Source organism: Phyllobates terribilis, unplaced genomic scaffold (genome assembly GCF_046119375.1).
Source record: "Phyllobates terribilis strain yellow unplaced genomic scaffold, ASM4611937v1 Scaffold_40__1_contigs__length_11209783, whole genome shotgun sequence".
Taxonomy (NCBI): domain Eukaryota; kingdom Metazoa; phylum Chordata; class Amphibia; order Anura; family Dendrobatidae; genus Phyllobates; species Phyllobates terribilis.
This window is the reverse complement of record NW_027362800.1, coordinates 1,633,709-1,651,342: the sequence shown is the minus strand read 5'-3', so window position 1 is coordinate 1,651,342 and position 17,634 is coordinate 1,633,709. Positions and strand designations below refer to the sequence as shown.

Here is a 17,634-nt window from a genome sequence, read left to right as displayed (position 1 = left end):
TCTGCTGCGCTTAAAATTTCTTTTTTGGTTTGCTACAATGCCTTTTCTGAAACGTTGTCTCCCTCTGCTGGAACACTGACTTCTTTCATTTAATGCCTGCAGACTATAAAAGAGAAACCAACCCAAAAAGTTTGGTTGATTAGTCTGTGGCATTCTTTTAAACTGTTGCTTATGGCGGTCTCTGTGAGCTTCTCAGTGACATTCAGCCATCCAGGTATCCCGCCTGCAGTAGACGGAATGTGGCAATGGAACGCTGGCTGCGCGTGTCATAATAGGCTCTGAGCATTTATAGACCTGCGCACAGCAGCAGCCACCTTCAGTCTGCTGCTGGACAGCCAGCAGCAGCAGCAGCAGGAGAGGTAATTAATCAGCAACCCTCCTGCTAAGGGTAGACAGCTGCTCGTTCCACCCCCCCCCCGCCTTAATTGGCTCTCCTCCCTTCCAACGGTGTTGAGGCGGGTGGGAACAGCCGGGGGTTGAGGGTACTGTGCTAAAAGAGGTGGAGTTATGCAGATCTAAAACGCGTGGATTGCAGCAGCAGCAAGCCGAAAAGTGCAGGCATGTGAGGGATCTAGAGGTTGACAGCATGTCTTCTTAACGGGAGTCCAGGTGGCCATCTCCACAAATGGACTTTTCAGAATCCTTGGGTGGCACCGTAGTCGGAAACCAATTCTGGTTATCGCTTCTCGGCCTTTTGGCTAAGATCAAGTGTAGTATCTGTTCTTATCAGTTTAATATCTGATACGTCCCCTATCTGGGGACCATATATTAAATGGATTTTTAGAACAGGGAGATGGAAAAAGAGCTTGCTCTGTCCACTCCACGCATTGACCTGGTATTGCAGTATCTCCAGGACCGGTGCACCCCTTCTTTAATGCAGTTTCTAAAATCAGAAAGAATTGAATTCAATGCTTTTTGTTCATTTTGCTTGTTTGTCGGATTTTGGGATGGACTCTTTGGCTTTGCTTTTCTTCTCCTCATTGGATTTTTCATGTTAAAAGTTGCAGAAGCCAGATGACAAGCTCATTTTGGTTCAACTTCAGCAACTGTGCATTGCATTGCCATGTAATGTAATGTAATGCAATGCTATCTATCTAGCTCTCCCTCTATACTTCCTTTTGGATAAACAGACATATTAGGCAAGCATTTTGGAGCTTTCACCTAAATAACTACAGGTGGTGAGATAAGATGCACAATATAATTGACCTTTCAGTATATTGTTGCACACACACCATCTATTTAGCAAATGCCCTTGTTATCAACAGCAGCCTTTTAAACTCACCTGAGCTAACAGGTATGTGAGCTGGTTACTCTGCTGCGCTTAAAATTTCTTTTTTGGTTTGCTACAATGCCTTTTCTGAAATGTTGTCTCCCTCTGCTGGAACACTGACTTCTTTCATTTAATGCCTGCAGACTATAAAAGAGAAACCAACCCAAAAAGTTTGGTTGATTAGTCTGTGGCATTCTTTTAAACTGTTGCTTATGGCGGTCTCTGTGAGCTTCTCAGTGACATTCAGCCATCCAGGTATCCCGCCTGCAGTAGACGGAATGTGGCAATGGAACGCTGGCTGCGCGTGTCATAATAGGCTCTGAGCCTTTATATACCTGCGCACAGCAGCAGCCACCTTCAGTCTGCTGCTGGACAGCCAGCAGCAGCAGCAGCAGGAGAGGTAATTAATCAGCAACCCTCCTGCTAAGGGTAGACAGCTGCTCGTTCCACCCCCCCCCCCGCCTTAATTGGTTCTCCTCCCTTCCAACGGTGTTGAGGCGGGTGGGAACAGCCGGGGGTTGAGGGTACTGTGCTAAAAGAGGTGGAGTTATGCAGATCTAAAACGCGTGGATTGCAGCAGCAGCAAGCCGAAAAGTGCAGGCATGTGAGGGATCTAGAGGTTGACAGCATGTCTTCTTAACGGGAGTCCAGGTGGCCATCTCCACAAATGGACTTTTCAGAATCCTTGGGTGGCACCGTAGTCGGAAACCAATTCTGGTTATCGCTTCTCGGCCTTTTGGCTAAGATCAAGTGTAGTATCTGTTCTTATCAGTTTAATATCTGATACGTCCCCTATCTGGGGACCATATATTAAATGGATTTTTAGAACAGGGAGATGGAAAAAGAGCTTGCTCTGTCCACTCCACGCATTGACCTGGTATTGCAGTATCTCCAGGACCGGTGCACCCCTTCTTTAATGCAGTTTCTAAAATCAGAAAGAATTGAATTCAATGCTTTTTGTTCATTTTGCTTGTTTGTCGGATTTTGGGATGGACTCTTTGGCTTTGCTTTTCTTCTCCTCATTGGATTTTTCATGTTAAAAGTTGCAGAAGCCAGATGACAAGCTCATTTTGGTTCAACTTCAGCAACTGTGCATTGCATTGCCATGTAATGTAATGTAATGCAATGCTATCTATCTAGCTCTCCCTCTATACTTCCTTTTGGATAAACAGACATATTAGGCAAGCATTTTGGAGCTTTCACCTAAATAACTACAGGTGGTGAGATAAGCTGCACAATATAATTGACCTTTCAGTATATTGTTGCACACACACCATCTATTTAGCAAATGCCCTTGTTATCAACAGCAGCCTTTTAAACTCACCTGAGCTAACAGGTATGTGAGCTGGTTACTCTGCTGCGCTTAAAATTTCTTTTTTGGTTTGCTACAATGCCTTTTCTGAAACGTTGTCTCCCTCTGCTGGAACACTGACTTCTTTCATTTAATGCCTGCAGACTATAAAAGAGAAACCAACCCAAAAAGTTTGGTTGATTAGTCTGTGGCATTCTTTTAAACTGTTGCTTATGGCGGTCTCTGTGAGCTTCTCAGTGACATTCAGCCATCCAGGTATCCCGCCTGCAGTAGACGGAATGTGGCAATGGAACGCTGGCTGCGCGTGTCATAATAGGCTCTGAGCCTTTATATACCTGCGCACAGCAGCAGCCACCTTCAGTCTGCTGCTGGACAGCCAGCAGCAGCAGCAGCAGGAGAGGTAATTAATCAGCAACCCTCCTGCTAAGGGTAGACAGCTGCTCGTTCCACCCCCCCCCCGCCTTAATTGGTTCTCCTCCCTTCCAACGGTGTTGAGGCGGGTGGGAACAGCCGGGGGTTGAGGGTACTGTGCTAAAAGAGGTGGAGTTATGCAGATCTAAAACGCGTGGATTGCAGCAGCAGCAAGCCGAAAAGTGCAGGCATGTGAGGGATCTAGAGGTTGACAGCATGTCTTCTTAACGGGAGTCCAGGTGGCCATCTCCACAAATGGACTTTTCAGAATCCTTGGGTGGCACCGTAGTCGGAAACCAATTCTGGTTATCGCTTCTCGGCCTTTTGGCTAAGATCAAGTGTAGTATCTGTTCTTATCAGTTTAATATCTGATACGTCCCCTATCTGGGGACCATATATTAAATGGATTTTTAGAACAGGGAGATGGAAAAAGAGCTTGCTCTGTCCACTCCACGCATTGACCTGGTATTGCAGTATCTCCAGGACCGGTGCACCCCTTCTTTAATGCAGTTTCTAAAATCAGAAAGAATTGAATTCAATGCTTTTTGTTCATTTTGCTTGTTTGTCGGATTTTGGGATGGACTCTTTGGCTTTGCTTTTCTTCTCCTCATTGGATTTTTCATGTTAAAAGTTGCAGAAGCCAGATGACAAGCTCATTTTGGTTCAACTTCAGCAACTGTGCATTGCATTGCCATGTAATGTAATGTAATGCAATGCTATCTATCTAGCTCTCCCTCTATACTTCCTTTTGGATAAACAGGCATATTAGGCAAGCATTTTGGAGCTTTCACCTAAATAACTACAGGTGGTGAGATAAGCTGCACAATATAATTGACCTTTCAGTATATTGTTGCACACACACCATCTATTTAGCAAATGCCCTTGTTATCAACAGCAGCCTTTTAAACTCACCTGAGCTAACAGGTATGTGAGCTAGTTACTCTGCTGCGCTTAAAATTTCTTTTTTGGTTTGCTACAATGCCTTTTCTGAAACGTTGTCTCCCTCTGCTGGAACACTGACTTCTTTCATTTAATGCCTGCAGACTATAAAAGAGAAACCAACCCAAAAAGTTTGGTTGATTAGTCTGTGGCATTCTTTTAAACTGTTGCTTATGGCGGTCTCTGTGAGCTTCTCAGTGACATTCAGCCATCCAGGTATCCCGCCTGCAGTAGACGGAATGTGGCAATGGAACGCTGGCTGCGCGTGTCATAATAGGCTCTGAGCCTTTATATACCTGCGCACAGCAGCAGCCACCTTCAGTCTGCTGCTGGACAGCCAGCAGCAGCAGCAGCAGGAGAGGTAATTAATCAGCAACCCTCCTGCTAAGGGTAGACAGCTGCTCGTTCCACCCCCCCCCCGGCTTAATTGGTTCTCCTCCCTTCCAACGGTGTTGAGGCGGGTGGGAACAGCCGGGGGTTGAGGGTACTGTGCTAAAAGAGGTGGAGTTATGCAGATCTAAAACGCGTGGATTGCAGCAGCAGCAAGCCGAAAAGTGCAGGCATGTGAGGGATCTAGAGGTTGACAGCATGTCTTCTTAACGGGAGTCCAGGTGGCCATCTCCGCAAATGGACTTTTCAGAATCCTTGGGTGGCACCGTAGTCGGAAACCAATTCTGGTTATCGCTTCTCGGCCTTTTGGCTAAGATCAAGTGTAGTATCTGTTCTTATCAGTTTAATATCTGATACGTCCCCTATCTGGGGACCATATATTAAATGGATTTTTAGAACAGGGAGATGGAAAAAGAGCTTGCTCTGTCCACTCCACGCATTGACCTGGTATTGCAGTATCTCCAGGACCGGTGCACCCCTTCTTTAATGCAGTTTCTAAAATCAGAAAGAATTGAATTCAATGCTTTTTGTTCATTTTGCTTGTTTGTCGGATTTTGGGATGGACTCTTTGGCTTTGCTTTTCTTCTCCTCATTGGATTTTTCATGTTAAAAGTTGCAGAAGCCAGATGACAAGCTCATTTTGGTTCAACTTCAGCAACTGTGCATTGCATTGCCATGTAATGTAATGTAATGCAATGCTATCTATCTAGCTCTCCCTCTATACTTCCTTTTGGATAAACAGACATATTAGGCAAGCATTTTGGAGCTTTCACCTAAATAACTACAGGTGGTGAGATAAGCTGCACAATATAATTGACCTTTCAGTATATTGTTGCACACACACCATCTATTTAGCAAATGCCCTTGTTATCAACAGCAGCCTTTTAAACTCACCTGAGCTAACAGGTATGTGAGCTGGTTACTCTGCTGCGCTTAAAATTTCTTTTTTGGTTTGCTACAATGCCTTTTCTGAAACGTTGTCTCCCTCTGCTGGAACACTGACTTCTTTCATTTAATGCCTGCAGACTATAAAAGAGAAACCAACCCAAAAAGTTTGGTTGATTAGTCTGTGGCATTCTTTTAAACTGTTGCTTATGGCGGTCTCTGTGAGCTTCTCAGTGACATTCAGCCATCCAGGTATCCCGCCTGCAGTAGACGGAATGTGGCAATGGAACGCTGGCTGCGCGTGTCATAATAGGCTCTGAGCCTTTATATACCTGCGCACAGCAGCAGCCACCTTCAGTCTGCTGCTGGACAGCCAGCAGCAGCAGCAGCAGGAGAGGTAATTAATCAGCAACCCTCCTGCTAAGGGTAGACAGCTGCTCGTTCCACCCCCCCCCCCCGCCTTAATTGGTTCTCCTCCCTTCCAACGGTGTTGAGGCGGGTGGGAACAGCCGGGGGTTGAGGGTACTGTGCTAAAAGAGGTGGAGTTATGCAGATCTAAAACGCGTGGATTGCAGCAGCAGCAAGCCGAAAAGTGCAGGCATGTGAGGGATCTAGAGGTTGACAGCATGTCTTCTTAACGGGAGTCCAGGTGGCCATCTCCACAAATGGACTTTTCAGAATCCTTGGGTGGCACCGTAGTCGGAAACCAATTCTGGTTATCGCTTCTCGGCCTTTTGGCTAAGATCAAGTGTAGTATCTGTTCTTATCAGTTTAATATCTGATACGTCCCCTATCTGGGGACCATATATTAAATGGATTTTTAGAACAGGGAGATGGAAAAAGAGCTTGCTCTGTCCACTCCACGCATTGACCTGGTATTGCAGTATCTCCAGGACCGGTGCACCCCTTCTTTAATGCAGTTTCTAAAATCAGAAAGAATTGAATTCAATGCTTTTTGTTCATTTTGCTTGTTTGTCGGATTTTGGGATGGACTCTTTGGCTTTGCTTTTCTTCTCCTCATTGGATTTTTCATGTTAAAAGTTGCAGAAGCCAGATGACAAGCTCATTTTGGTTCAACTTCAGCAACTGTGCATTGCATTGCCATGTAATGTAATGTAATGCAATGCTATCTATCTAGCTCTCCCTCTATACTTCCTTTTGGATAAACAGACATATTAGGCAAGCATTTTGGAGCTTTCACCTAAATAACTACAGGTGGTGAGATAAGCTGCACAATATAATTGACCTTTCAGTATATTGTTGCACACACACCATCTATTTAGCAAATGCCCTTGTTATCAACAGCAGCCTTTTAAACTCACCTGAGCTAACAGGTATGTGAGCTGGTTACTCTGCTGCGCTTAAAATTTCTTTTTTGGTTTGCTACAATGCCTTTTCTGAAACGTTGTCTCCCTCTGCTGGAACACTGACTTCTTTCATTTAATGCCTGCAGACTATAAAAGAGAAACCAACCCAAAAAGTTTGGTTGATTAGTCTGTGGCATTCTTTTAAACTGTTGCTTATGGCGGTCTCTGTGAGCTTCTCAGTGACATTCAGCCATCCAGGTATCCCGCCTGCAGTAGACGGAATGTGGCAATGGAACGCTGGCTGCGCGTGTCATAATAGGCTCTGAGCCTTTATATACCTGCGCACAGCAGCAGCCACCTTCAGTCTGCTGCTGGACAGCCAGCAGCAGCAGCAGCAGGAGAGGTAATTAATCAGCAACCCTCCTGCTAAGGGTAGACAGCTGCTCGTTCCACCCCCCCCCCGCCTTAATTGGTTCTCCTCCCTTCCAACGGTGTTGAGGCGGGTGGGAACAGCCGGGGGTTGAGGGTACTGTGCTAAAAGAGGTGGAGTTATGCAGATCTAAAACGCGTGGATTGCAGCAGCAGCAAGCCGAAAAGTGCAGGCATGTGAGGGATCTAGAGGTTGACAGCATGTCTTCTTAACGGGAGTCCAGGTGGCCATCTCCACAAATGGACTTTTCAGAATCCTTGGGTGGCACCGTAGTCGGAAACCAATTCTGGTTATCGCTTCTCGGCCTTTTGGCTAAGATCAAGTGTAGTATCTGTTCTTATCAGTTTAATATCTGATACGTCCCCTATCTGGGGACCATATATTAAATGGATTTTTAGAACAGGGAGATGGAAAAAGAGCTTGCTCTGTCCACTCCACGCATTGACCTGGTATTGCAGTATCTCCAGGACCGGTGCACCCCTTCTTTAATGCAGTTTCTAAAATCAGAAAGAATTGAATTCAATGCTTTTTGTTCATTTTGCTTGTTTGTCGGATTTTGGGATGGACTCTTTGGCTTTGCTTTTCTTCTCCTCATTGGATTTTTCATGTTAAAAGTTGCAGAAGCCAGATGACAAGCTCATTTTGGTTCAACTTCAGCAACTGTGCATTGCATTGCCATGTAATGTAATGTAATGCAATGCTATCTATCTAGCTCTCCCTCTATACTTCCTTTTGGATAAACAGACATATTAGGCAAGCATTTTGGAGCTTTCACCTAAATAACTACAGGTGGTGAGATAAGCTGCACAATATAATTGACCTTTCAGTATATTGTTGCACACACACCATCTATTTAGCAAATGCCCTTGTTATCAACAGCAGCCTTTTAAACTCACCTGAGCTAACAGGTATGTGAGCTGGTTACTCTGCTGCGCTTAAAATTTCTTTTTTGGTTTGCTACAATGCCTTTTCTGAAACGTTGTCTCCCTCTGCTGGAACACTGACTTCTTTCATTTAATGCCTGCAGACTATAAAAGAGAAACCAACCCAAAAAGTTTGGTTGATTAGTCTGTGGCATTCTTTTAAACTGTTGCTTATGGCGGTCTCTGTGAGCTTCTCAGTGACATTCAGCCATCCAGGTATCCCGCCTGCAGTAGACGGAATGTGGCAATGGAACGCTGGCTGCGCGTGTCATAATAGGCTCTGAGCCTTTATATACCTGCGCACAGCAGCAGCCACCTTCAGTCTGCTGCTGGACAGCCAGCAGCAGCAGCAGCAGGAGAGGTAATTAATCAGCAACCCTCCTGCTAAGGGTAGACAGCTGCTCGTTCCACCCCCCCCCCCGCCTTAATTGGTTCTCCTCCCTTCCAACGGTGTTGAGGCGGGTGGGAACAGCCGGGGGTTGAGGGTACTGTGCTAAAAGAGGTGGAGTTATGCAGATCTAAAACGCGTGGATTGCAGCAGCAGCAAGCCGAAAAGTGCAGGCATGTGAGGGATCTAGAGGTTGACAGCATGTCTTCTTAACGGGAGTCCAGGTGGCCATCTCCACAAATGGACTTTTCAGAATCCTTGGGTGGCACCGTAGTCGGAAACCAATTCTGGTTATCGCTTCTCGGCCTTTTGGCTAAGATCAAGTGTAGTATCTGTTCTTATCAGTTTAATATCTGATACGTCCCCTATCTGGGGACCATATATTAAATGGATTTTTAGAACAGGGAGATGGAAAAAGAGCTTGCTCTGTCCACTCCACGCATTGACCTGGTATTGCAGTATCTCCAGGACCGGTGCACCCCTTCTTTAATGCAGTTTCTAAAATCAGAAAGAATTGAATTCAATGCTTTTTGTTCATTTTGCTTGTTTGTCGGATTTTGGGATGGACTCTTTGGCTTTGCTTTTCTTCTCCTCATTGGATTTTTCATGTTAAAAGTTGCAGAAGCCAGATGACAAGCTCATTTTGGTTCAACTTCAGCAACTGTGCATTGCATTGCCATGTAATGTAATGTAATGCAATGCTATCTATCTAGCTCTCCCTCTATACTTCCTTTTGGATAAACAGACATATTAGGTAAGCATTTTGGAGCTTTCACCTAAATAACTACAGGTGGTGAGATAAGCTGCACAATATAATTGACCTTTCAGTATATTGTTGCACACACACCATCTATTTAGCAAATGCCCTTGTTATCAACAGCAGCCTTTTAAACTCACCTGAGCTAACAGGTATGTGAGCTGGTTACTCTGCTGCGCTTAAAATTTCTTTTTTGGTTTGCTACAATGCCTTTTCTGAAACGTTGTCTCGCTCTGCTGGAACACTGACTTCTTTCATTTAATGCCTGCAGACTATAAAAGAGAAACCAACCCAAAAAGTTTGGTTGATTAGTCTGTGGCATTCTTTTAAACTGTTGCTTATGGCGGTCTCTGTGAGCTTCTCAGTGACATTCAGCCATCCAGGTACCCCGCCTGCAGTAGACGGAATGTGGCAATGGAACGCTGGCTGCGCGTGTCATAATAGGCTCTGAGCCTTTATATACCTGCGCACAGCAGCAGCCACCTTCAGTCTGCTGCTGGACAGCCAGCAGCAGCAGCAGCAGGAGAGGTAATTAATCAGCAACCCTCCTGCTAAGGGTAGACAGCTGCTCGTTCCACCCCCCCCTGCCTTAATTGGTTCTCCTTCCTTCCAACGGTGTTGAGGCGGGTGGGAACAGCCGGGGGTTGAGGGTACTGTGCTAAAAGAGGTGGAGTTATGCAGATCTAAAACGCGTGGATTGCAGCAGCAGCAAGCCGAAAAGTGCAGGCATGTGAGGGATCTAGAGGTTGACAGCATGTCTTCTTAACGGGAGTCCAGGTGGCCATCTCCACAAATGGACTTTTCAGAATCCTTGGGTGGCACCGTAGTCGGAAACCAATTCTGGTTATCGCTTCTCGGCCTTTTGGCTAAGATCAAGTGTAGTATCTGTTCTTATCAGTTTAATATCTGATACGTCCCCTATCTGGGGACCATATATTAAATGGATTTTTAGAACAGGGAGATGGAAAAAGAGCTTGCTCTGTCCACTCCACGCATTGACCTGGTATTGCAGTATCTCCAGGACCGGTGCACCCCTTCTTTAATGCAGTTTCTAAAATCAGAAAGAATTGAATTCAATGCTTTTTGTTCATTTTGCTTGTTTGTCGGATTTTGGGATGGACTCTTTGGCTTTGCTTTTCTTCTCCTCATTGGATTTTTCATGTTAAAAGTTGCAGAAGCCAGATGACAAGCTCATTTTGGTTCAACTTCAGCAACTGTGCATTGCATTGCCATGTAATGTAATGTAATGCAATGCTATCTATCTAGCTCTCCCTCTATACTTCCTTTTGGATAAACAGACATATTAGGCAAGCATTTTGGAGCTTTCACCTAAATAACTACAGGTGGTGAGATAAGCTGCACAATATAATTGACCTTTCAGTATATTGTTGCACACACACCATCTATTTAGCAAATGCCCTTGTTATCAACAGCAGCCTTTTAAACTCACCTGAGCTAACAGGTATGTGAGCTGGTTACTCTGCTGCGCTTAAAATTTCTTTTTTGGTTTGCTACAATGCCTTTTCTGAAACGTTGTCTCCCTCTGCTGGAACACTGACTTCTTTCATTTAATGCCTGCAGACTATAAAAGAGAAACCAACCCAAAAAGTTTGGTTGATTAGTCTGTGGCATTCTTTTAAACTGTTGCTTATGGCGGTCTCTGTGAGCTTCTCAGTGACATTCAGCCATCCAGGTATCCCGCCTGCAGTAGACGGAATGTGGCAATGGAACGCTGGCTGCGCGTGTCATAATAGGCTCTGAGCCTTTATATACCTGCGCACAGCAGCAGCCACCTTCAGTCTGCTGCTGGACAGCCAGCAGCAGCAGCAGCAGGAGAGGTAATTAATCAGCAACCCTCCTGCTAAGGGTAGACAGCTGCTCGTTCCACCCCCCCCCCCGCCTTAATTGGTTCTCCTCCCTTCCAACGGTGTTGAGGCGGGCGGGAACAGCCGGGGGTTGAGGGTACTGTGCTAAAAGAGGTGGAGTTATGCAGATCTAAAACGCGTGGATTGCAGCAGCAGCAAGCCGAAAAGTGCAGGCATGTGAGGGATCTAGAGGTTGACAGCATGTCTTCTTAACGGGAGTCCAGGTGGCCATCTCCACAAATGGACTTTTCAGAATCCTTGGGTGGCACCGTAGTCGGAAACCAATTCTGGTTATCGCTTCTCGGCCTTTTGGCTAAGATCAAGTGTAGTATCTGTTCTTATCAGTTTAATATCTGATACGTCCCCTATCTGGGGACCATATATTAAATGGATTTTTAGAACAGGGAGATGGAAAAAGAGCTTGCTCTGTCCATTCCACGCATTGACCTGGTATTGCAGTATCTCCAGGACCGGTGCACCCCTTCTTTAATGCAGTTTCTAAAATCAGAAAGAATTGAATTCAATGCTTTTTGTTCATTTTGCTTGTTTGTCGGATTTTGGGATGGACTCTTTGGCTTTGCTTTTCTTCTCCTCATTGGATTTTTCATGTTAAAAGTTGCAGAAGCCAGATGACAAGCTCATTTTGGTTCAACTTCAGCAACTGTGCATTGCATTGCCATGTAATGTAATGTAATGCAATGCTATCTATCTAGCTCTCCCTCTATACTTCCTTTAGGATAAACAGACATATTAGGCAAGCATTTTGGAGCTTTCACCTAAATAACTACAGGTGGTGAGATAAGCTGCACAATATAATTGACCTTTCAGTATATTGTTGCACACACACCATCTATTTAGCAAATGCCCTTGTTATCAACAGCAGCCTTTTAAACTCACCTGAGCTAACAGGTATGTGAGCTGGTTACTCTGCTGCGCTTAAAATTTCTTTTTTGGTTTGCTACAATGCCTTTTCTGAAACGTTGTCTCCCTCTGCTGGAACACTGACTTCTTTCATTTAATGCCTGCAGACTATAAAAGAGAAACCAACCCAAAAAGTTTGGTTGATTAGTCTGTGGCATTCTTTTAAACTGTTGCTTATGGCGGTCTCTGTGAGCTTCTCAGTGACATTCAGCCATCCAGGTATCCCGCCTGCAGTAGACGGAATGTGGCAATGGAACGCTGGCTGCGCGTGTCATAATAGGCTCTGAGCCTTTATATACCTGCGCACAGCAGCAGCCACCTTCAGTCTGCTGCTGGACAGCCAGCAGCAGCAGCAGCAGGAGAGGTAATTAATTAGCAACCCTCCTGCTAAGGGTAGACAGCTGCTCGTTCCACCCCCCCCCCGCCTTAATTGGTTCTCCTCCCTTCCAACGGTGTTGAGGCGGGTGGGAACAGCCGGGGGTTGAGGGTACTGTGCTAAAAGAGGTGGAGTTATGCAGATCTAAAACGCGTGGATTGCAGCAGCAGCAAGCCGAAAAGTGCAGGCATGTGAGGGATCTAGAGGTTGACAGCATGTCTTCTTAACGGGAGTCCAGGTGGCCATCTCCACAAATGGACTTTTCAGAATCCTTGGGTGGCACCGTAGTCGGAAACCAATTCTGGTTATCGCTTCTCGGCCTTTTGGCTAAGATCAAGTGTAGTATCTGTTCTTATCAGTTTAATATCTGATACGTCCCCTATCTGGGGACCATATATTAAATGGATTTTTAGAACAGGGAGATGGAAAAAGAGCTTGCTCTGTCCACTCCACGCATTGACCTGGTATTGCAGTATCTCCAGGACCGGTGCACCCCTTCTTTAATGCAGTTTCTAAAATAAGAAAGAATTGAATTCAATGCTTTTTGTTCATTTTGCTTGTTTGTCGGATTTTGGGATGGACTCTTTGGCTTTGCTTTTCTTCTCCTCATTGGATTTTTCATGTTAAAAGTTGCAGAAGCCAGATGACAAGCTCATTTTGGTTCAACTTCAGCAACTGTGCATTGCATTGCCATGTAATGTAATGTAATGCAATGCTATCTATCTAGCTCTCCCTCTATACTTCCTTTTGGATAAACAGACATATTAGGCAAGCATTTTGGAGCTTTCACCTAAATAACTACAGGTGGTGAGATAAGCTGCACAATATAATTGACCTTTCAGTATATTGTTGCACACACACCATCTATTTAGCAAATGCCCTTGTTATCAACAGCAGCCTTTTAAACTCACCTGAGCTAACAGGTATGTGAGCTGGTTACTCTGCTGCGCTTAAAATTTCTTTTTTGGTTTGCTACAATGCCTTTTCTGAAACGTTGTCTCCCTCTGCTGGAACACTGACTTCTTTCATTTAATGCCTGCAGACTATAAAAGAGAAACCAACCCAAAAAGTTTGGTTGATGAGTCTGTGGCATTCTTTTAAACTGTTGCTTATGGCGGTCTCTGTGAGCTTCTCAGTGACATTCAGCCATCCAGGTATCCCGCCTGCAGTAGACGGAATGTGGCAATGGAACGCTGGCTGCGCGTGTCATAATAGGCTCTGAGCCTTTATATACCTGCGCACAGCAGCAGCCACCTTCAGTCTGCTGCTGGACAGCCAGCAGCAGCAGCAGCAGGAGAGGTAATTAATCAGCAACCCTCCTGCTAAGGGTAGACAGCTGCTCGTTCCACCCCCCCCCCGCCTTAATTTGTTCTCCTCCCTTCCAACGGTGTTGAGGCGGGTGGGAACAGCCGGGGGTTGAGGGTACTGTGCTAAAAGAGGTGGAGTTATGCAGATCTAAAACGCGTGGATTGCAGCAGCAGCAAGCCGAAAAGTGCAGGCATGTGAGGGATCTAGAGGTTGACAGCATGTCTTCTTAACGGGAGTCCAGGTGGCCATCTCCACAAATGGACTTTTCAGAATCCTTGGGTGGCACCGTAGTCGGAAACCAATTCTGGTTATCGCTTCTCGGCCTTTTGGCTAAGATCAAGTGTAGTATCTGTTCTTATCAGTTTAATATCTGATACGTCCCATATCTGGGGACCATATATTAAATGGATTTTTAGAACAGGGAGATGGAAAAAGAGCTTGCTCTGTCCACTCCACGCATTGACCTGGTATTGCAGTATCTCCAGGACCGGTGCACCCCTTCTTTAATGCAGTTTCTAAAATCAGAAAGAATTGAATTCAATGCTTTTTGTTCATTTTGCTTGTTTGTCGGATTTTGGGATGGACTCTTTGGCTTTGCTTTTCTTCTCCTCATTGGATTTTTCATGTTAAAAGTTGCAGAAGCCAGATGACAAGCTCATTTTGGTTCAACTTCAGCAACTGTGCATTGCATTGCCATGTAATGTAATGTAATGCAATGCTATCTATCTAGCTCTCCCTCTATACTTCCTTTTGGATAAACAGACATATTAGGCAAGCATTTTGGAGCTTTCACCTAAATAACTACAGGTGGTGAGATAAGCTGCACAATATAATTGACCTTTCAGTATATTGTTGCACACACACCATCTATTTAGCAAATGCCCTTGTTATCAACAGCAGCCTTTTAAACTCACCTGAGCTAACAGGTATGTGAGCTGGTTACTCTGCTGCGCTTAAAATTTCTTTTTTGGTTTGCTACAATGCCTTTTCTGAAACGTTGTCTCCCTCTGCTGGAACACTGACTTCTTTCATTTAATGACTGCAGACTATAAAAGAGAAACCAACCCAAAAAGTTTGGTTGATTAGTCTGTGGCATTCTTTTAAACTGTTGCTTATGGCGGTCTCTGTGAGCTTCTCAGTGACATTCAGCCATCCAGGTATCCCGCCTGCAGTAGACGGAATGTGGCAATGGAACGCTGGCTGCGCGTGTCATAATAGGCTCTGAGCCTTTATATACCTGCGCACAGCAGCAGCCACCTTCAGTCTGCTGCTGGACAGCCAGCAGCAGCAGCAGCAGGAGAGGTAATTAATCAGCAACCCTCCTGCTAAGGGTAGACAGCTGCTCGTTCCACCCCCCCCCCGCCTTAATTGGTTCTCCTCCCTTCCAACGGTGTTGAGGCGGGTGGGAACAGCCGGGGGTTGAGGGTACTGTGCTAAAAGAGGTGGAGTTATGCAGATCTAAAACGCGTGGATTGCAGCAGCAGCAAGCCGAAAAGTGCAGGCATGTGAGGGATCTAGAGGTTGACAGCATGTCTTCTTAACGGGAGTCCAGGTGGCCATCTCCACAAATGGACTTTTCAGAATCCTTGGGTGGCACCGTAGTCGGAAACCAATTCTGGTTATCGCTTCTCGGCCTTTTGGCTAAGATCAAGTGTAGTATCTGTTCTTATCAGTTTAATATCTGATACGTCCCCTATCTGGGGACCATATATTAAATGGATTTTTAGAACAGGGAGATGGAAAAAGAGCTTGCTCTGTCCACTCCACGCATTGACCTGGTATTGCAGTATCTCCAGGACCGGTGCACCCCTTCTTTAATGCAGTTTCTAAAATCAGAAAGAATTGAATTCAATGCTTTTTGTTCATTTTGCTTGTTTGTCGGATTTTGGGATGGACTCTTTGGCTTTGCTTTTCTTCTCCTCATTGGATTTTTCATGTTAAAAGTTGCAGAAGCCAGATGACAAGCTCATTTTGGTTCAACTTCAGCAACTGTGCATTGCATTGCCATGTAATGTAATGTAATGCAATGCTATCTATCTAGCTCTCCCTCTATACTTCCTTTTCGATAAACAGACATATTAGGCAAGCATTTTGGAGCTTTCACCTAAATAACTACAGGTGGTGAGATAAGCTGCACAATATAATTGACCTTTCAGTATATTGTTGCACACACACCATCTATTTAGCAAATGCCCTTGTTATCAACAGCAGCCTTTTAAACTCACCTGAGCTAACAGGTATGTGAGCTGGTTACTCTGCTGCGCTTAAAATTTCTTTTTTGGTTTGCTACAATGCCTTTTCTGAAACGTTGTCTCCCTCTGCTGGAACACTGACTTCTTTCATTTAATGACTGCAGACTATAAAAGAGAAACCAACCCAAAAAGTTTGGTTGATTAGTCTGTGGCATTCTTTTAAACTGTTGCTTATGGCGGTCTCTGTGAGCTTCTGAGTGACATTCAGCCATCCAGGTATCCCGCCTGCAGTAGACGGAATGTGGCAATGGAACGCTGGCTGCGCGTGTCATAATAGGCTCTGAGCCTTTATATACCTGCGCACAGCAGCAGCCACCTTCAGTCTGCTGCTGGACAGCCAGCAGCAGCAGCAGCAGGAGAGGTAATTAATCAGCAACCCTCCTGCTAAGGGTAGACAGCTGCTCGTTCCACCCCCCCCCGCCTTAATTGGTTCTCCTCCCTTCCAACGGTGTTGAGGCGGGTGGGAACAGCCGGGGGTTGAGGGTACTGTGCTAAAAGAGGTGGAGTTATGCAGATCTAAAACGCGTGGATTGCAGCAGCAGCAAGCCGAAAAGTGCAGGCATGTGAGGGATCTAGAGGTTGACAGCATGTCTTCTTAACGGGAGTCCAGGTGGCCATCTCCACAAATGGACTTTTCAGAATCCTTGGGTGGCACCGTAGTCGGAAACCAATTCTGGTTATCGCTTCTCGGCCTTTTGGCTAAGATCAAGTGTAGTATCTGTTCTTATCAGTTTAATATCTGATACGTCCCCTATCTGGGGACCATATATTAAATGGATTTTTAGAACAGGGAGATGGAAAAAGAGCTTGCTCTGTCCACTCCACGCATTGACCTGGTATTGCAGTATCTCCAGGACCGGTGCACCCCTTCTTTAATGCAGTTTCTAAAATCAGAAAGAATTGAATTCAATGCTTTTTGTTCATTTTGCTTGTTTGTCGGATTTTGGGATGGACTCTTTGGCTTTGCTTTTCTTCTCCTCATTGGATTTTTCATGTTAAAAGTTGCAGAAGCCAGATGACAAGCTCATTTTGGTTCAACTTCAGCAACTGTGCATTGCATTGCCATGTAATGTAATGTAATGCAATGCTATCTATCTAGCTCTCCCTCTATACTTCCTTTTGGATAAACAGACATATTAGGCAAGCATTTTGGAGCTTTCACCTAAATAACTACAGGTGGTGAGATAAGCTGCACAATATAATTGACCTTTCAGTATATTGTTGCACACACACCATCTATTTAGCAAATGCCCTTGTTATCAACAGCAGCCTTTTAAACTCACCTGAGCTAACAGGTATGTGAGCTGGTTACTCTGCTGCGCTTAAAATTTCTTTTTTGGTTTGCTACAATGCCTTTTCTGAAACGTTGTCTCCCTCTGCTGGAACACTGACTTCTTTCATTTAATGCCTGCAGACTATAAAAGAGAAACCAACCCAAAAAGTTTGGTTGATTAGTCTGTGGCATTCTTTTAAACTGTTGCTTATGGCGGTCTCTGTGAGCTTCTCAGTGACATTCAGCCGTCCAGGTATCCCGCCTGCAGTAGACGGAATGTGGCAATGGAACGCTGGCTGCGCGTGTCATAATAGGCTCTGAGCCTATATATACCTGCGCACAGCAGCAGCCACCTTCAGTCTGCTGCTGGACAGCCAGCAGCAGCAGCAGCAGGAGAGGTAATTAATCAGCAACCCTCCTGCTAAGGGTAGACAGCTGCTCGTTCCACCCCCCCCCCCCGCCTTAATTTGTTCTCCTCCCTTCCAACGGTGTTGAGGCGGGTGGGAACAGCCGGGGGTTGAGGGTACTGTGCTAAAAGAGGTGGAGTTATGCAGATCTAAAACGCGTGGATTGCAGCAGCAGCAAGCCGAAAAGTGCAGGCATGTGAGGGATCTAGAGGTTGACAGC

The 17,634-nt window shown here is 45.3% G+C and overlaps 13 non-coding genes across 13 annotated transcripts; all 13 read left to right on the top strand.

Annotated features, from left to right (window-relative positions):
- Positions 1–678: 678 nt before the first annotated feature.
- On the top strand, positions 679–869 carry LOC141188185 (U2 spliceosomal RNA). The gene has a single exon (XR_012262302.1). It is a non-coding gene; the product is annotated as a U2 spliceosomal RNA (small nuclear RNA).
- Positions 870–1,990: 1,121 nt separating this feature from the next.
- On the top strand, positions 1,991–2,181 carry LOC141188173 (U2 spliceosomal RNA). Its single transcript, XR_012262290.1, has one exon. It is a non-coding gene; the product is annotated as a U2 spliceosomal RNA (small nuclear RNA).
- Positions 2,182–3,301: 1,120 nt separating this feature from the next.
- On the top strand, positions 3,302–3,492 carry LOC141188161 (U2 spliceosomal RNA). The gene has a single exon (XR_012262279.1). It is a non-coding gene; the product is annotated as a U2 spliceosomal RNA (small nuclear RNA).
- A 1,120-nt stretch (positions 3,493–4,612) lies between these two features.
- LOC141188149 (U2 spliceosomal RNA) lies at positions 4,613–4,803 on the top strand. Its single transcript, XR_012262268.1, has one exon. It is a non-coding gene; the product is annotated as a U2 spliceosomal RNA (small nuclear RNA).
- Positions 4,804–5,925: 1,122 nt separating this feature from the next.
- Positions 5,926–6,116, top strand: LOC141188137 (U2 spliceosomal RNA). The gene has a single exon (XR_012262257.1). It is a non-coding gene; the product is annotated as a U2 spliceosomal RNA (small nuclear RNA).
- A 1,120-nt stretch (positions 6,117–7,236) lies between these two features.
- Positions 7,237–7,427, top strand: LOC141188124 (U2 spliceosomal RNA). Its single transcript, XR_012262245.1, has one exon. It is a non-coding gene; the product is annotated as a U2 spliceosomal RNA (small nuclear RNA).
- Positions 7,428–8,548: 1,121 nt separating this feature from the next.
- Positions 8,549–8,739, top strand: LOC141188111 (U2 spliceosomal RNA). Its single transcript, XR_012262233.1, has one exon. It is a non-coding gene; the product is annotated as a U2 spliceosomal RNA (small nuclear RNA).
- Positions 8,740–9,858: 1,119 nt separating this feature from the next.
- On the top strand, positions 9,859–10,049 carry LOC141188099 (U2 spliceosomal RNA). The gene has a single exon (XR_012262222.1). It is a non-coding gene; the product is annotated as a U2 spliceosomal RNA (small nuclear RNA).
- Positions 10,050–11,170: 1,121 nt separating this feature from the next.
- LOC141184317 (U2 spliceosomal RNA) lies at positions 11,171–11,361 on the top strand. The gene has a single exon (XR_012259084.1). It is a non-coding gene; the product is annotated as a U2 spliceosomal RNA (small nuclear RNA).
- A 1,120-nt stretch (positions 11,362–12,481) lies between these two features.
- LOC141188087 (U2 spliceosomal RNA) lies at positions 12,482–12,672 on the top strand. The gene has a single exon (XR_012262211.1). It is a non-coding gene; the product is annotated as a U2 spliceosomal RNA (small nuclear RNA).
- Positions 12,673–13,792: 1,120 nt separating this feature from the next.
- On the top strand, positions 13,793–13,983 carry LOC141185207 (U2 spliceosomal RNA). Its single transcript, XR_012259891.1, has one exon. It is a non-coding gene; the product is annotated as a U2 spliceosomal RNA (small nuclear RNA).
- A 1,120-nt stretch (positions 13,984–15,103) lies between these two features.
- LOC141188075 (U2 spliceosomal RNA) lies at positions 15,104–15,294 on the top strand. The gene has a single exon (XR_012262200.1). It is a non-coding gene; the product is annotated as a U2 spliceosomal RNA (small nuclear RNA).
- Positions 15,295–16,413: 1,119 nt separating this feature from the next.
- On the top strand, positions 16,414–16,604 carry LOC141188062 (U2 spliceosomal RNA). The gene has a single exon (XR_012262189.1). It is a non-coding gene; the product is annotated as a U2 spliceosomal RNA (small nuclear RNA).
- Positions 16,605–17,634: the final 1,030 nt, after the last annotated feature.